This window comes from Canis lupus, chromosome X, assembly GCF_003254725.2.
Source record: "Canis lupus dingo isolate Sandy chromosome X, ASM325472v2, whole genome shotgun sequence".
Classification (NCBI taxonomy): Eukaryota; Metazoa; Chordata; class Mammalia; order Carnivora; family Canidae; genus Canis; species Canis lupus.
The window spans coordinates 85,332,749-85,348,503 of NC_064281.1; the positions used below are offsets into that span (position 1 = coordinate 85,332,749).

At 38.0% G+C, this 15,755-nt stretch overlaps 1 protein-coding gene across 1 annotated transcript in view; it reads right to left on the bottom strand.

The window, feature by feature from the left end:
- TRPC5 (transient receptor potential cation channel subfamily C member 5) overlaps positions 1–15,326 on the bottom strand; it is a 180,181-nt gene extending 164,855 nt beyond the window's left edge. Inside the window, exon 1 of the mRNA XM_025431527.3 lies at positions 15,191–15,326. The gene's annotated coding sequence lies outside the window, so the exon portion shown is untranslated. The remainder of the gene's footprint in view (positions 1–15,190) is intronic.
- Positions 15,327–15,755: the final 429 nt, after the last annotated feature.

A 15,755-nucleotide genomic window follows, 5' to 3' on the forward strand; every position in this document is an offset into this window, starting at 1 on the left:
CACTGGAGAGCAGGTAATGGCTCCAAGAGACCAAAGTCAAGTACTGCCTCTACCTATTCATAATTTTGTCCTCTACCACTTGAAATCAAGGAGCTGATGGATCTGATAATCTGTTTGATTCAGTTCTCAGAGGTGAATGGTCTATTTTATATGCACCACATCTAAAACCAGATTTCAATGGAATTGATTTTAAAGTAAAACCTATTATTGAACTCCTACAATGTGTTTAACTTTCTCTGGGAAACCAAGAAGACAGTCTTTGCCTTCAATTGTATAAAATGAATAGCAGTTTAGAGTTCTTGCCTCATAGTTTACAGCTCAAATTTATCCATGATCCTTGCTGACTCCTTGTACTCGTCCTGTGGGATAGGAATGTTTATCCTCCCCAGGGGAGAAGATGAGGCTCAGATCCATAAGGTGACTGGCTCCCCTTTATTTCCCATCCCTGGGCCCTCCAGGACCCTCTGGAGGCTGAGCTGGGTAGATCAATTTAAGTGTCTCATTACCAAACTGTTCTGCCGGCAAAAGGAAATGGAAATGTGATAAAGGGCCACTTGTCTCATCTCCTGAATGGAAGAGAAGATGAAGACATGAAGCTTCTACAAACGTTTGCCTCACTCTTCCAGGTAATGACATCCTTGCTTTGGCAGAGAAAGAAGCATATATTATACCAAGTGACATTTGCAATTCATGTGCTTGTGATCTTCTGGGAAGTTAGTATTTGAAGGTGAGTGTCACCTCTTGCCCTGAACAAGCCCAAATGACAAATTTCTCTCTGCATCCAAGTCTCAGGAGAGCCAGGTACTGTTTGGCTGTCTTGAGAAGCACTGATATTTTTCTTTGCTACTTTCAAGTAACTCAGCAGTGGCTAAAGGGAAGTGACACTTAAGAGTAGGCATTTGCCACTAAACAGCAAATGACTTTAATAATACTAATTGTAGACTGCCACTCTATCTCCACGATGAAAAAAAAAAAAAAAACAAGGATGAGGAAGAAGAGACAGTGTGATCTCCTGAAGGGAGACTCAACAACCCGATTCAGGTTATATTTATTTAATCAATGTAAACACACTGGAAGCCTGCAGTGTACCTTGCACTATGCTAGTCACTTTGGGAGGGTAGGAAAGAATAGGTCCATGCCTTCATCATCTCTCACTTAAACCATTTCACAAACTTACAGTTGGTCATCCTCATTCTATTCTCTTCCCCTCTGCATGGTCTTTGGCGCCACCCCCAAGTTGTCCCATGGAATATACATCTGATTCCATTTTACTCCTCCTTGATTAGTTTCTTGCTACTCTTGTGATGAAATCAACATTCCTTTCTGAGGGCTCCTAGGTCTGGGCTTGTGTTTACCTCTTCAAATTCTTGCTCTCATCTGCTATTCTTTAGCCTCATGGAACTTCTTTTGATTCTCCCAACATGCCAAGCGTTTTTGCCACCTCAAGACCTTTGATTATGTCCTAGAATGCTCTTTGCCAGCTTTCTTCATCTCTCAAGCCTCAACAAAATGTCACCTCCACAGAGTAGCCCTCACTAGCCACCTTTTCTAAAGTAGTTCCTTCATACTCTTCTCTCCATTGTATTCTCTTCCTTTTTAATGCTTATCACAATTTGTAGTTACTTATATCTATGTCTTACTGAATAATCATCTCTTCTGTCCAATTTGCTTTAAATCTTAAGTTCAGGGACTGCACTGTCCTGTTTTTATAGAACCTGCACCTAGCCAAGTTCCTGGCATGCCCTGAATGCTTGACATATATTTGATGAATAGATGAGTAAACTTTCCATGATATTCTCTCATCTTTCTCCATCTCACCCTAAGTTCTAGCCATACCGAGCCATGCTCTCTGAGTTCCCCTTTTATAATCATACCTTTGCACATAGCTTCTTTCTACTCTCTCTTCCTGATAAATTTCTTCTCAGCTTTAGCACTTTGCTCATAGTTCTCCTTCTCTGTGAACTTTTCCCCCAACAGCTTCAGAAAGTTAGCTAATCTCCCTCTGAGTTCTCCACTGTTACTTTGATGACTTTTTTTCCCAATGTCACCTAACTGCATGTTTGTCTTTCTGCCACTAGGGTAGGAGTACCTTGATTCCTGCCTTCTAAGTACTCACAGAGGGTCTGGAACATGACAGGTGCTTGACAAGTGAATGTTTAATGAACAAATATCTAACTTTGGAGGGTTGGCATGGTCATGAAGTGCTAAGTTATGTGACACTGATTTGATTTTTTTGCTATTTCAGGAAGGGCTCAGTGAGGGCTGAAGATTGCAGAGAAGGTTTCATGGAGGAGGTAGCTCTAAGCCAGTCTTTGGAAGATGAATTAAATGTGAAAATGTAAGGGTAGTACAGTCACTGCAGAGCATAAGAACAACAGTGGTGAGATTGATCATGGCCTAGTTGGAGGGAGCATAGTTTTCGGGCTATAATAAGGTACAAAGATTGGGGGTGAGCTAAAATTCCAAGCCAAGAGCTCATAACCTCAGTTTTCCCATCTGAAAAATGACCTTAAATACTTGTTGCCCATTTGCTACTTAAGAGGTTACCATGGGAGAGAAGGCTAGATGTCTTTTCAGATGGTGTCATAGCATGGTTGCTGCGGGAAGATCTTGTCCACTTCTGTAAGGAAAAGCTGTGGGGTAAACTGAAGACAAATGTGTCCTAGAACAGTATGAGAAGGAGGGGAACTAACTAAATCTGTGCCCTATTATATGCCAGGCACTATGCCAGGAGCTAGTGCAACAAAATAATTAGTAGAGTTTTGAATATTTACTATGTCCCAGGCACTGTTCCAGGGCAGCACTATTACTACTACTGCTTCCTGTGCTAATAGTAGTACTAATGAAGGCGACAAGCAGTACCATTCATTGAGCTTTCACTATGTACCAGATGTGTGGGTTATAGTAGTAAAGAAAGAAGACAGTAAAATCATGGTGATTTGAGACTTGAAGTAAGTATAATTGGATTATATATAGTCAATTCAGAGTCTAGATTTACTTTTCATCTCTTGCATTTGAAGTTGGTCTAGTCTATTGCATTTCCAGTGAGCTGTGCTATGAAAAGCCTCGTAGTATTCCCGATGGAGAAAAACATCTCCTCCAGAGGTTTGCCTGAGAGTGTACTATTAGGGAATCACTCCTTTGCTTTAAGGCACAACATCTCTAAAACTACGGCTGGAAGGAATATGAAATCATGGGGCTAACAACATCCACCTTAATGTGGATTCCTTGATGAGAAAAGTGGCTGTGGCCTTGGGAGTACAGAAACGTGTGTCTATAAGGTCAGGGAAGAGGTGGTGAAGGGGAAAGGAGAGGCCTGGTGTCCAGTCTTGGAAATCTCTTTTATGTATCCATGCCCAGCTCTACACTACACATTGACAGTGATGTAAAATGGGTTCTCTGCATTGTCTGTCTACATGTAGGCTTATGTAGACATCTAATGACTTGCCTAGTATCCTCCCCTCTTCCATTCTCCACAGCTGGTGCCATCTGATCCTTCCTTACAGCTATAGCCTCAGCCTTGCTCTAGGCTGAGACCAATCCTTTCTTCATATGCTTGCTGTTAGTCCTACTTTGCCATTATTCTGGGAACAAATACCTAATGATAGAGTTTCTGGCATCTCTTGAGGATGTATTATTGGGAAGGTTCCTTCCCATTACCCTTTACCTTTATACTTGGCAGATTGTACTCATTTGCCATTAACATAAGCCAAGAGATGAGGTTGGATTTTCCTTTGTTATGCACTGGGCTTGAGGTGTGTTCTTAACTGAACAAAACGAAACCAGCCAGCACTTCATGCCATTTCTACAAGTGAACCTCACTTGTAGAATGTAGTCCACCAAGTAAGGAACATTAGGAATGGTCTAACAGTCTGCCTCAGGGGGCTTATAATGTTCTCTCTTTTCTGTGCTGCTAGCCAGAGGAAATTGTCTAATGGGATCTATGACATTTGTAGGCTTAAATGATTCGATTTAAAGAGCTAAATCAATGGGCTGGGCAGAAGGCCAGGGCGCAAATCCCAGCCCAGATCAAAGCCCAGCTCAGGACTTTGTCTGTGAGGAGGAACGCCTAGCTTTCCACCTAACTAAAAAAAGTGTATTTAGAGAGAGATGGTATCTGTGCATGGCTTACACTGTGTGCTATAAGCATTGAGCTTGAATAGTGAAGGCCTTGTGACCTCTCACCCTTATCCATGCCTACTTATCCACTTCTGCATCTCTTCAGAGCCCTTTAAGACAAATTTGTACAATCTCGGGTATAAATGGTGGATAACAAGCACATTCAATGAATATGTACCAGGCACTGTGATAGAAGCTGATGATGATGGCTAAGTGGCTTAAAGTTGTACCTCCTCTAGGAAAATATTATATTTAAAGAGGAACTTGAATGCCCAATCCCAAAAGTAACTAAAGTGGAATTTTTATGTACAAAGGCACAGGAGTGGGCTAGTCTGAGGAATACTCTGTGTGTGTGTGTGTGTGTGCATGCGCACACATGTACATATTTGGTGGAGTATTGATTTTTAGAGCATTTTGGCTCTTTCATAGTACCACTTCAAGAACTTCCTAATTTTACTTTATTTTGTTTTATTTTTAAAAAAAGATTCTATTTATTTATTTGACAGAGAAAGAGAGAGCACAAGCAGGGGGAGTGGCAGGCAGAGGGAGAAGCAAACTCCCCGTTGAGCAAGGAGCCAGATGTGATGTGGGGCTTGATTTCAGGAACCTGGAATAATGACCTGAGCTGAAAGCAGACGTTTAACAGACTGAGCCACCCAGGTGCCATGAGAACTTCCTAATTTTAATGTAATAATACTAATCTTACGTAGAAAGGTCCAGATCTTGAACTTCCTTCAAGGGACCTCAAAGGTCATCTAGAATAATCCGCTGCCCAATGAAAAAGTCCCCTTGACAATATCCTTGTTAAGTGATTATTCAGCTAATGAGTGCTTCCACCAATGGGGAACTCATCACTTTCTTACCTGCGTGGTAAATGCTGACTTTCTGCAAATGCTTTTCTATGTTGAGCTGAAATACCTTGCCTACAATTTCTATTCCATTGTCCTAGTTCTTTTCTCTAGAGCAGCACTGAGCAAAACTCTTTCTTCTGCACGACAACCCTTCAAATGTTTGATTTCAGCTCTCATGTCTCTCTCTACCTTGAGTCTCCCCTTCTCTGGAATTATGATCATTCTAGTAGTTTGCTTCTAGTTACACTATATTTTGTTTCTTTTCAAATATGATGCTCTGAAATGAAGCTAGTGCTCTAGAATGGTCAGGCCAGCACAGACTACACTGTGGCTATTTTTTCTTCATTCATACATTCAGCAATGCTTTGTTGAGGTCAAGATACACTATTGTTTCAGGAGGCACTTTAAACCCTCCTACATAGTCTATTGCAGTATTGTTTCTCATTTGTTTAAGTCTTATCAATTCAAGAATTTCATTACTTTACAAATAATAATAAATTAACATTAAGCACTAATCATATGCCAGATACTATGTTACTAAATGCTTCATATGCATTATTTAAATTATTTTTCACTTTTAGATAGTTACTGTTATAATCTCCCACTTCACAGATAAGGAATCTGAAGCACAGAGAGGTTAAGTAAATTACTTTAGTTCACACAGCTAGTAAGTGGTGGCTTGGGATTAGAGCCAAACTTCTGACTCCAGAGTCTACATTTTTAACTACTTGTATGAAAGTAGGCTCTTTTATATGCTTCATAATGCCTATAATAGTGCCAGGAATAGTAGATATTCAGTATTTCAATTCAACAAATACTTGTTATGTACCTACTGTTTGTCAGGCCCAGCATACTTAGTAGTGGGGCCTTTAAGCAACCCCCAGTCTAGAGAGAGAGAAAAATGAAAATACGTTAGTCTAGAGAGAGAGAAAAATGAAAATACGTTAAATGTACTATCATATGATTAGGATTCTAACACATAGTAGGGATATGAAGGAGGAAGTGTTCAACCCTACCTGGGGAGGTAATTGAAGAGAAAGTAATATTCAGCTATGGCTTGAAAAGTTGGTAGGAGTTTGCTAGATAGCAGTGTAGGGATGGTCATCCTAGGTAACACACACAATATGTGCTTAGGCATGGATATATAAAACACAGTGTTATTTTAAGAGAACACTGACTTTCTATTCTTCATACCTCTCAAGCATGTGACCACCTTGGGACCTTTGCACATGTAGTTTGCTGCCTATAATCTTCTTCCAGCAGATCTTCACAATCTCTCTCTTAAACATACAAGCTTCAGATCAAATGTTATCTCCTCAGTAAGCCTTCCTAGACACTTTTTCTAATGGAGCAAATGTTCCTCTCCATCTCATTACCCTGACTTGTTTTTCTTCAAGAAAACACTACCACTATTCAAAATGATCATATTTATATTTGTTATTTTAAGAACTAGCTTTCCCAATCAAAATGTAAATTTCATAATAGGGCAGCCCCGGTGGCGCAGCGGTTTAGCGCCGCCTGCAGCTCAGGGCGTGATCCTGGAGACCTGGATCCAGTCCCACGTCAGGCTCCCTGCATGGAGCCTGCTCCTCCCTCTGCCTGTGTCTCTGCCTCTCTCTCTAGCTGTGTCTCTATGAATAAATAAATAAAATATTTAAAAAAGAAAAAAATAAAGTTCATAATAACAAGAACCTGTCATATTTACTACTCTATACCCAGAGCCTGGCACATAGTAGGCTCTCAATAAATTTGTATGGAATTGCTAAATGAAATGATGGTGAGGATAGAGATGGGGCAATGTTCTATTGGTAGAGCTCTGCTTTTGTTTGTGTGTTTAACTTCCTCCCCTCCATGCAGCCATGTGCTCAGGCAATAAACCTCTCCTTCTTTCAAGGAAAAAAGCCTCATTTAGTCTACGACTAAGTCAGTATTGGTAATTTCATTTTTTTGGCCAGTGATTGATCTAGGTTTGAGTATTTGTTGCAATTCTGGCCAATGAGATGTCCTGGAGGGCTTCTGAGGAAGGTTTCTTTGTTCTGAAAAAGAGATGTAAAAAAAGAAATATTTCCCTTTTTGCCTCTGAATGTTGTCATTTGCTTGTGATACCAAAGAATTTGGTAGCCACCTTGGAACTCTGAGGAATAACCAACCTAAAAGATACAGCCTACATGCTAAGGATGGCATACATCAAGTCCTTTATGATGTCTTTAAGCCATTGAATTAACCAATCTAGGAGTTGCTCAATTTCTAGCCTTTTAGTTGTGTGAGATAAAAACTCCCTTTTTGTTAACCCACTTTTAGACCTGCTTTTCTTTTACAAGAAGCTGAAGACATCCTAAGTGACTATATTTTCTGAAAAATTAAAACCATAAATATTTTCTGAAAATTAAAACCAAAATTAAACCATAAATAAATGGAAAAACTGACCAGATTAGTAATCATAGAAGAAATTAAAATAGTTTGAAATTAAAAATCATTCCACTCAAGTGTTTTCACAGCTGTATATATAGAATAAAAAATATAGATGGCTATTTTGATATTAAAGATAGTTCAAATTATGCAAAAGGAATTCATTCTACAGAGCAAGTGTAATATTAATGCCAAAATCTAATAAAGATTACCTAAGATGAAAACTATAGACTTCCTCCAAAAAAAACTATAGACTGTTTCAATCATGAAAATAATTCCAAAAATTCTAAATAAAATATTAGCAAATTATAAAGCAGTAGTGAATTTGAAGAATAATACATTATAACCAAGTGGAATTTATCCTAAGAATGCAAGCATGGTTCAATGTGAAGAAATTGTCAATATAATTCAATAAATAAGTCAGTGACTTCAAGGAAAGGAAGGATTTCATGATCATATCAATACATGAAAAGAAATTTGATGTAACTCAGTATCTATTTAAAAAAAACTAAAGTTGGAACAGAAGTAAACTACTTATACACAAAAACACTATTTACCTCAGAGCAATAATAAATATAGTAAGTTGTGAAATACTGCATCCATTGCCATTAAAATCAAGAACAAGATAGGGATGCCACAAGTAGCACTATTATTCAATTTTAAAGTTCTGGCTATTGTAGTAAGAGGACATGAAAGTATGATAAGTATTTAGCAGAGGATACAAAATTACTTTTATATTTACATGATGTAATTGTATAATAAAACAACCCAAGAAAACTTTACAAAGATCTGTTAGACCTAACAAGGAACTTTGGGAAGGTGAAAGAATGTAAGAAAAATATACAAATAACGATAGCTTTAAAAAACTTAACCATAATCATCACTATCACTCAGAAATTGAAATGTAAAAAATCCAGTGCACAATAGTGCCATCTTAAGATGTCCAGGAGTTAATTTATTTAAAAGGGAACAGGATCCAAGTAAAAGAAGTTACTGAAGGGTATAAAGCAAGACTGAAGAGAACAGAGAAGCATATTTTGTTGCTGAATAGAAAGACTCACACTAATAAAAATATAATTTCTTAATTAAATTAAGATATAAATTACAAAAAGTATACCATTTAGGTTTTATTTTTAAAAATATTTTATTTATTTATTTATGAAAGACACACAGAGAGAGAGACAGAGACATAGGCAGAGGGAGAAGCAGGTTCTCCGTGGGGAACCTGATGGTAGGATTCAATCCCAGGATCCCAGGATCATGACCTAAGCCAAAGGCAGATGCCCAACCACTGATCCACCCAGGTGGCCCTGTCATTCAGATTTTATATGGAGCTGGACAGAAAAATTAAAGTTTAAGTGAAAGGATAAATGTGTAAATATTTCCATAAAATTTTTGATTAAGAAAAAAAGACATAAAAAATGGCAAAGTAGAGAATTCAAAAAACCCATCTCTCCACTAATGCATCTATCATAGTAAACTATCATAGCTAAAACCATCAGAATCAACTTTTTCTGAACTCTGGTATTTAATAAACACTTAAAAGAATAAGATGAGTACTTAATGAAGAAAGAAGCCACTAAATTTTGGTAAGAGAATTTTGTAGCATTTTCACTGAACTTCCTACCTACCATCTCCCACTCCTTTAGCTTAGATAAAGCTTTGGAGACAGTGGCCCACATTCTTAGTGGTGGCTTGCTGGTACCAGCAGGCCAATATGGATTTTGTTCTCAAGGAATTGTGATTGTAGGTTTTGACAGGTTAATGCATATGTATTGAATTGCTGCATGAAAAAAGAGGGATCAGCTGACAAGATTGCTCTTGTTTTTCTTTAAAGATTTATTTATTTTTTCCAGAGAAGTGGGGAGGAGCAGAGGAAGAGAGAGAGAGAAACTCTAAGCAGACTCTGTGCTGAGCATGGAACCCCATGTGGGGCTCAATCTCATGACCCTGAGATCACAACCTGAAGTGAAACTAAGAGTTGGATGCTTAAGTGACTGTGCCCCCCAGGCTCTCCAGGTTTATCTTTGTTTTATATCCCCTTCATTAGAATTTTCTCAGAGTTAGAGTGGCCTTCCCTGTAGTATTTGCCAAATTCTGAACAGCAGATTTGAGCAAGCAGGGGATAGAATCAGTGAAACTGAAGATATATCAATTGAAATTATCCAGTATGAGGGGCAGAAAGGAAAAGGTAATGAAGAGAAATGAATAGCACCTCAGTTGTATGTGAGACACTTACTAAGTGTACCAACAGATGCATAATGGGGGTTGTAGACGGAGAAGAGAGAAAAAATGGCAGAAAGTATATGTGAAGAAATAATGGCCAAAATATTCCACAATTTGATGAAATACATCAATCTATCCAAGAAGACTAATAAACTCTAAGAAGGCTAAACTCAAAGAGATGCCACACCAAGACACATTACAATCGAACTATCAAAAGACAAAGACAAAGAAGCAATCTTTAATGTAGCAAGAGAAATGATTTGTCACAGACAAGGGATCCTCAATAAAATTAAGAGCCAATTTTTCTTCAGAAACCATAGAATCCAGAAGGCAGTGGTGTAATATGTTTAAAATGTTTATAGAAAAGAAAAACCCCTTCTCAGGAATACCTGGGTGACTCAGTGGTTGAGTGTCTGCTTTTGGCTCAGGGTATGATCCCGCTTCCGGGGATTGAGTCCCACATTGGGCTCCCTGTGGGGACCCTGCTTCTCCCTCTGCCTATGTCTCTGCCTCTCTCCCTATGTCTCTTATGAATAAATAAAATCTTAAAAAACCCTTCTCAACCTAAATTCTATACTCTGCGAAACTATCCTTCAAAAATGAAGGTGAAATGAAGACATTCCCAGATAAACAAAAGCTGAAGGAGGTTTTCTTTTTAAGATTTTATTTATTCATTCATCACACACACACACACACACACACAAAGGCAGGTGCTAAACCACTGAGCCACCCAGGGATCCCCTGAAGGAGTTAATTATCAGTAAACCTGCCCTACAAGAAATGCTAAAGGTAGTCCTTCAGGCCAGACAGCAATTCAAAACCATATGTAGAAATAAAGAACACTGGTAAAGATAAATTAATACCTAAATATAAAAGCCAAAATTCTTATACTTTTTTGGTTGTAAGTCTTATTTTCTATATGAGATTTAAAAGACAAATGCATAGAACAAAAATTATAAGTCTATGTTAATGGATGCACAGTATATAAAGATGTAAACTGTGACAATAATAACATAGAGGAGGAGGAATGGAGCTGCAGTGGAACAGAGTTTTTATACTTTTAAAGTTATGCTATTATTAACTGAAACTAGCTTGCTATACATAGAAGTTGTTGATATTAATCTCCATGATAGACACTAAGAAAATAATTAAAAACATATGGAATAGACCTCTTTTTTTAATTTTTATTTATTTATGATAGTCACACACACAGAGAGAGAGAGAGGCGCAGAGACATAGGCAGAGGGAGAAGCAGGCTCCATGCACCAGGAGCCCGATATGGGATTTGATCCCGGGTCTCCAGGATCGCGCCCTGGGCTAAAGGCAGGCGCTAAACCGCTGAGCCACCCAGGGATCCCAGAATAGACCTCTTTTTGCTACACCTGACTGGCTCAGTCAGTAGAGCATAAGACTCTTGATCTTGGCCACAAGTTTGAGTCCCATGTTGGGGGTAGAGTTTACTTAAAAAAATGTATATAATAGGAAATGAGAAGTAAATCAGAACAATAAATTATAAAAAAGATAAACACAAAAGAAGGCTATAATGAAGGAATTGAGAAATAAAAAATATCTCAGACAAATAAAAAACAAATAGCAAAATGGCAGAAATAAGTCCAGTAATTACAGTCTGAAGTATTTGGGTGAGGGCAATACTAGACAATGATATTCCCTTTAGATATATTGGTGTTGGAGGGGGTTTTTTGGGTGGGGGTGGAGAATAAGAAAGGAAAGATCCAGCCAGCATCTGCAGCACAGCATTGAGATCTAGTAATATAGAGTTAAGAATCATCAGCATATTGATCAAAGGTTCTCAAATCTGGCTACACATTAAAACCACCTGAGGACCTCTTTAAAAAATATCCATGTTTGGGTCATTGTACCTCTCCCCCTCCACACTGATGCTTAAGAATAGTGCCCGAGGTGAATGTAATATGCAGCTGAGATTGAGTACCATTATCATAAGGTAACTTCAGTGAGATTGCAAAGAGATCAGGGGAACTGGAGAGGAAATTTCTAGAGTGGAGAAAGGTCTAGATCTCCACTGTCCAGTATAGTAGCTGCTAGCCACATGTAGCTATGTAAATCTAAATGAATTAAAATGAGATGAGATAAAAAAATTCAGTTCTGCTGTTATACAAGTCACATTTCAAGCACCTAATAACCACAGGTGACTCATGACTACCATAGTGAACAGCACAGATAGAGAGCATTTTCATCATTACCGGGAGTCCAACAGGACAAGTGCTGGATGACCCAAATGTCTCTTCTACCTCAAAATGTCTATACCAGAGAGGACTTTTTCAAATGCAGGATAGAAATATATAGTATCTGTGCTAAAATGTGGGTACTTTCATTTGCATAATACATTTTCATGGCTATGGATATGTGGTGTTTTTATTTCTGTAATGTCCTCAACTCTTTATTCCTTTCTCTTTGATGTCCAGAGGAGTTATGTAGAACTGCTGGCAGCCAGATTAAATTGATGTTTTTCATTTTTACTAGAGGGAAGGTATGAACAAAAAATATGTATGTTTCCCTCAAGCCATTCAGCTGAATCAGGAAGTTTAAATCTGTTGCTCAACATTTATTATCACTTTGTCTGCATGATGTTCCTTGAGGTAGTCAAGGGAAAGGCTGAATGTGATAATGCTGATTACAGTAAATAATAGACAGTGTAATTGGTTAAAAGTCTTACATCTGATTATTAGTCTTCAGGCTGGCTTTCATCCCAGATTCCACAGGCCATGAGAAATGAGTGTCTCCTTTCTGTCACTTTGGAATCTAAAGTGACAGTGTTCGCATAGGAGCTTATTGGCCAAACAATCCTTAAATGGGGCAGAAGGACTTCTTTACAAGTTTTATTTATCCCTTTTCACTGGAATCGCCATCTTCCAGTAATTTGCCAGAATGATCAACATAAAGGGAAAGAGGAGAGTTACCTGCTATGTTCTTTAGGCCTTTTAGAAAACATGGAATTGTTCCTTTGGCCACATACATGCAAATCTACAAGAAAGGTGATATTGTAGGTGTTAAGCAAATGGGCACTGTTCAAAATGGAATGCCCCACAAATATAACCATGGCAAAACTGGAAGAGTCTACAATGTTACCCAGCATGCTGTTGGCATAATTGTAAACAAGTTAGAGGCAAGATTCTTGCCAAGAGAATTAATGTATATATTGAGTATATTAAGCATTCAAAGAGCCAAGATAGCTTTCTGAAGCATGTGAAGAAAAATAATCAGAAAAAGAAGGGAGTCAAAGAGAAAGGTACTTGGGTTCAACTAAAGTGCCAGCCTGCTCTACCCAGAAAAGCACACTTTGTAAGAACCAATGGAAAGGAGCCTGAGCTGCTGGAACACATTCCCTATGAATTCATGGCATGATAAGTGTAAAACAAAACAAAAAAACTCAATACTGCAATAAATAAATAAATAAAAGTTTATTTATGCTAATATTTAGGGAATATGATGAGTGAGAGGTACACAGGAGTTCTTTTACTATTCTTACACCTTTGTATGTGTCTGAAATTATTTTAAAATAAAAATTACTTAAATCAGCAAATCATGAATTTTCATGAAAAAAATCAAACAATTTCCTTAAACAAGGATTCCCAGTCTTCCCCCTATGCATTTTAAGTGAGTTCATCCTGTATATACATTTTCTATCAGTTTTCTTCACTTAATATCTTGTAAGAATTTCCCATACATTATTATCAATAATATCACTCTTTAAATCATCTGCCCTTTCTATCACCAATTTCCCTAGTGGAAAAGTGACTCTGCTAGGTGAGATTGAGGCAGTATGGTTTAATACCATCATATGTTAAAATATCATGTTAAATAGCCATTTGATATTTTATTGGATTGGATCAAGTATACCATAATATACTTAACTAGTCTCCATTTTGGTGATCTTTAGGGTGTCTCCAGTTTATCTCTACTGTTATAAACAAAGCTGTGATTTTTTTTACATTTTTTTTAATATTCAAAGTTTTTTGCTCAGTATAGTGTCCCAGAAAGTCGAATTACTGAGTCAAAAACCAGGTGCATTTTTAAAGATATGTACTGTCAAATTTCTTTTAAAATTGTGCTATTTACCAGTAGTAGCTCTATAAAGGGAAATAAACCTTAGAATACCCAGAAAACAGAAATGGACCTCACTTTTCTTTTGTTTAATTAATGATCTAAAGCCCCTTCCCTCTCAAATATTCTAAGATTCTGTGATTCTGTAACAAATGGGTAATGAAGTACATTTTGCATGGTCCAACAGATGTTACTTTCTTTTTGGGAGGAAGAAAGATTAGGGAATCCTTCAACTGATGGCCTGGCACTCTCTATAGTAACAGATACTAAGGGCTAAATGAACATCGTCCCTGTTTCAGAGCAGGACTTTATTAAATGGGTCCCAAATTTTGCCTGTTAGTTTTTCCCATTTCTAAAGAAGCAAGAAGATCAGTACCTTGAGCATAGCTGGCACTAATTAAAATTGTAAAGATCAAGATCAGCTGGAGTTTTGGGGAGGTGGTTAGGAAAGGTATGTGGGAGATGTAAACCAGAGCTGGGTCTGAAAGGCTGAGTGGGATTTAGATAGGCAGATGTGGGAATTGGGAAAACACCTCTCTTATATGTGGGAGGAGGATAGAAGCTAAAGGTGCAAATTAGTACTACCTTGGGTATGGCAGTGCTTGGGAAGAGAGGGAAGTATGTTGGAGTAGCTAAGCTGGGCCCATTAGTTGGGGGATATTGAATATTTGGTTGAGAGACTAGGTCTTGATCATGTAGGCATTAGGGGTCACTCTAGATTCTTAAACAGGATGTGATCAAGAAAGCTGTATAAGATGACTCCTATGTCTGTGCCAGTGGTAAATCAGACTAGGAGATAATAGGATTTTTTTTCAATGAGATAAGGGAGTCCCATCTAGAATGCTGGCAGTCAGAATGCAGAAGGGAAGAATTTTAGAGTTATTTTCAAGACAGAGAAAAATAGGGCTTGGTAATGGATATATTATAAGGGATGAGGTAGACAGGACCTCAAAATGATATTACACTTTCAGCTTGAGTGACCATAAGACTTCATAGTGCTGCTGTCCATGTGATTGAGAAAGGCTCTTCACTGGGTTGGTGACTGGGGCCCTGATACTTTTAGAGGAAACTGAGTTTCTGTCAACAGATTCTATTTATTCATAACCTCCATTGTACTTCAAAGATGTTTCTTTTGCTTTCTTCTTGGTCTTCATCTGGCAGTGGTTCTTAGCATTTTAACTTTGTTTCTCTGTCCCAGAGGATTCTGCCAAGTAATAATCATAAATGCTTAAATGCACTCAAGAAGTTCTGCTGAGTAGTCCCTTCTAATGCAATCTCCTTCAGTGTGACTATTTTGTAACTTTCTCATTTTGCATATTGGGATCTTTAAAACCAGGTCACCCTTGTTACTGAGAGGGTTTTACTTTTGTACAAGGATATATTTCCTGCAAAGTTGGTTAGATCTCCACCTCCCTGCCTGACCCAACATTTGAGATTAGTACAGTTTTAAATCAAAAGTTAAAAATTTCTCAGGGGACGTCCCTGGAAATAATGGTGCATACCTGTATGTGTAAAGTGGTGCAGTTTAAAGAATAGTGTCCTGGGAATTAAGAACTTGGATTCTAGTCTCGTCTCTTCTGCTAATTGACATATGAACTTGAACAAGTAACATTTAGCTCTTCTTTATGTCTCTGTTTCCTTTTCTGTGAAATGAGAAAGACAAAATAGATGATTGCTAAGATCATGGCCAGCCCTCAGACCAACATTTTATTAAAACAATGTTTGCAGAGCATTAGCAACATTTAGAATGCTTAGAGACCACTGGGTTAGATACAGTACCAATGTGTTCACTCCATAAAGACAGGCAAATGTGATAATTCAGGCTAAAAGAAATGAAGGTTGAAACTCAGTTATTGGTTTGGATTGTTTTTGTAGATGGAATAGACCAAACCATTCAGATTGAATAATAATTTCCTTTGACACTGGGGTCAGTCCTATGTTATAGGCCAGTTCTCCTAAAGTAGAATAGAACAGGACCCAAAGGTGGGGCTACTCTGATTTTCTGAGGTCTGTGCCTATAGCCTCTTGAGTGCTGATTCCCAGAAATAGCAGTCATACTGCTCAGAG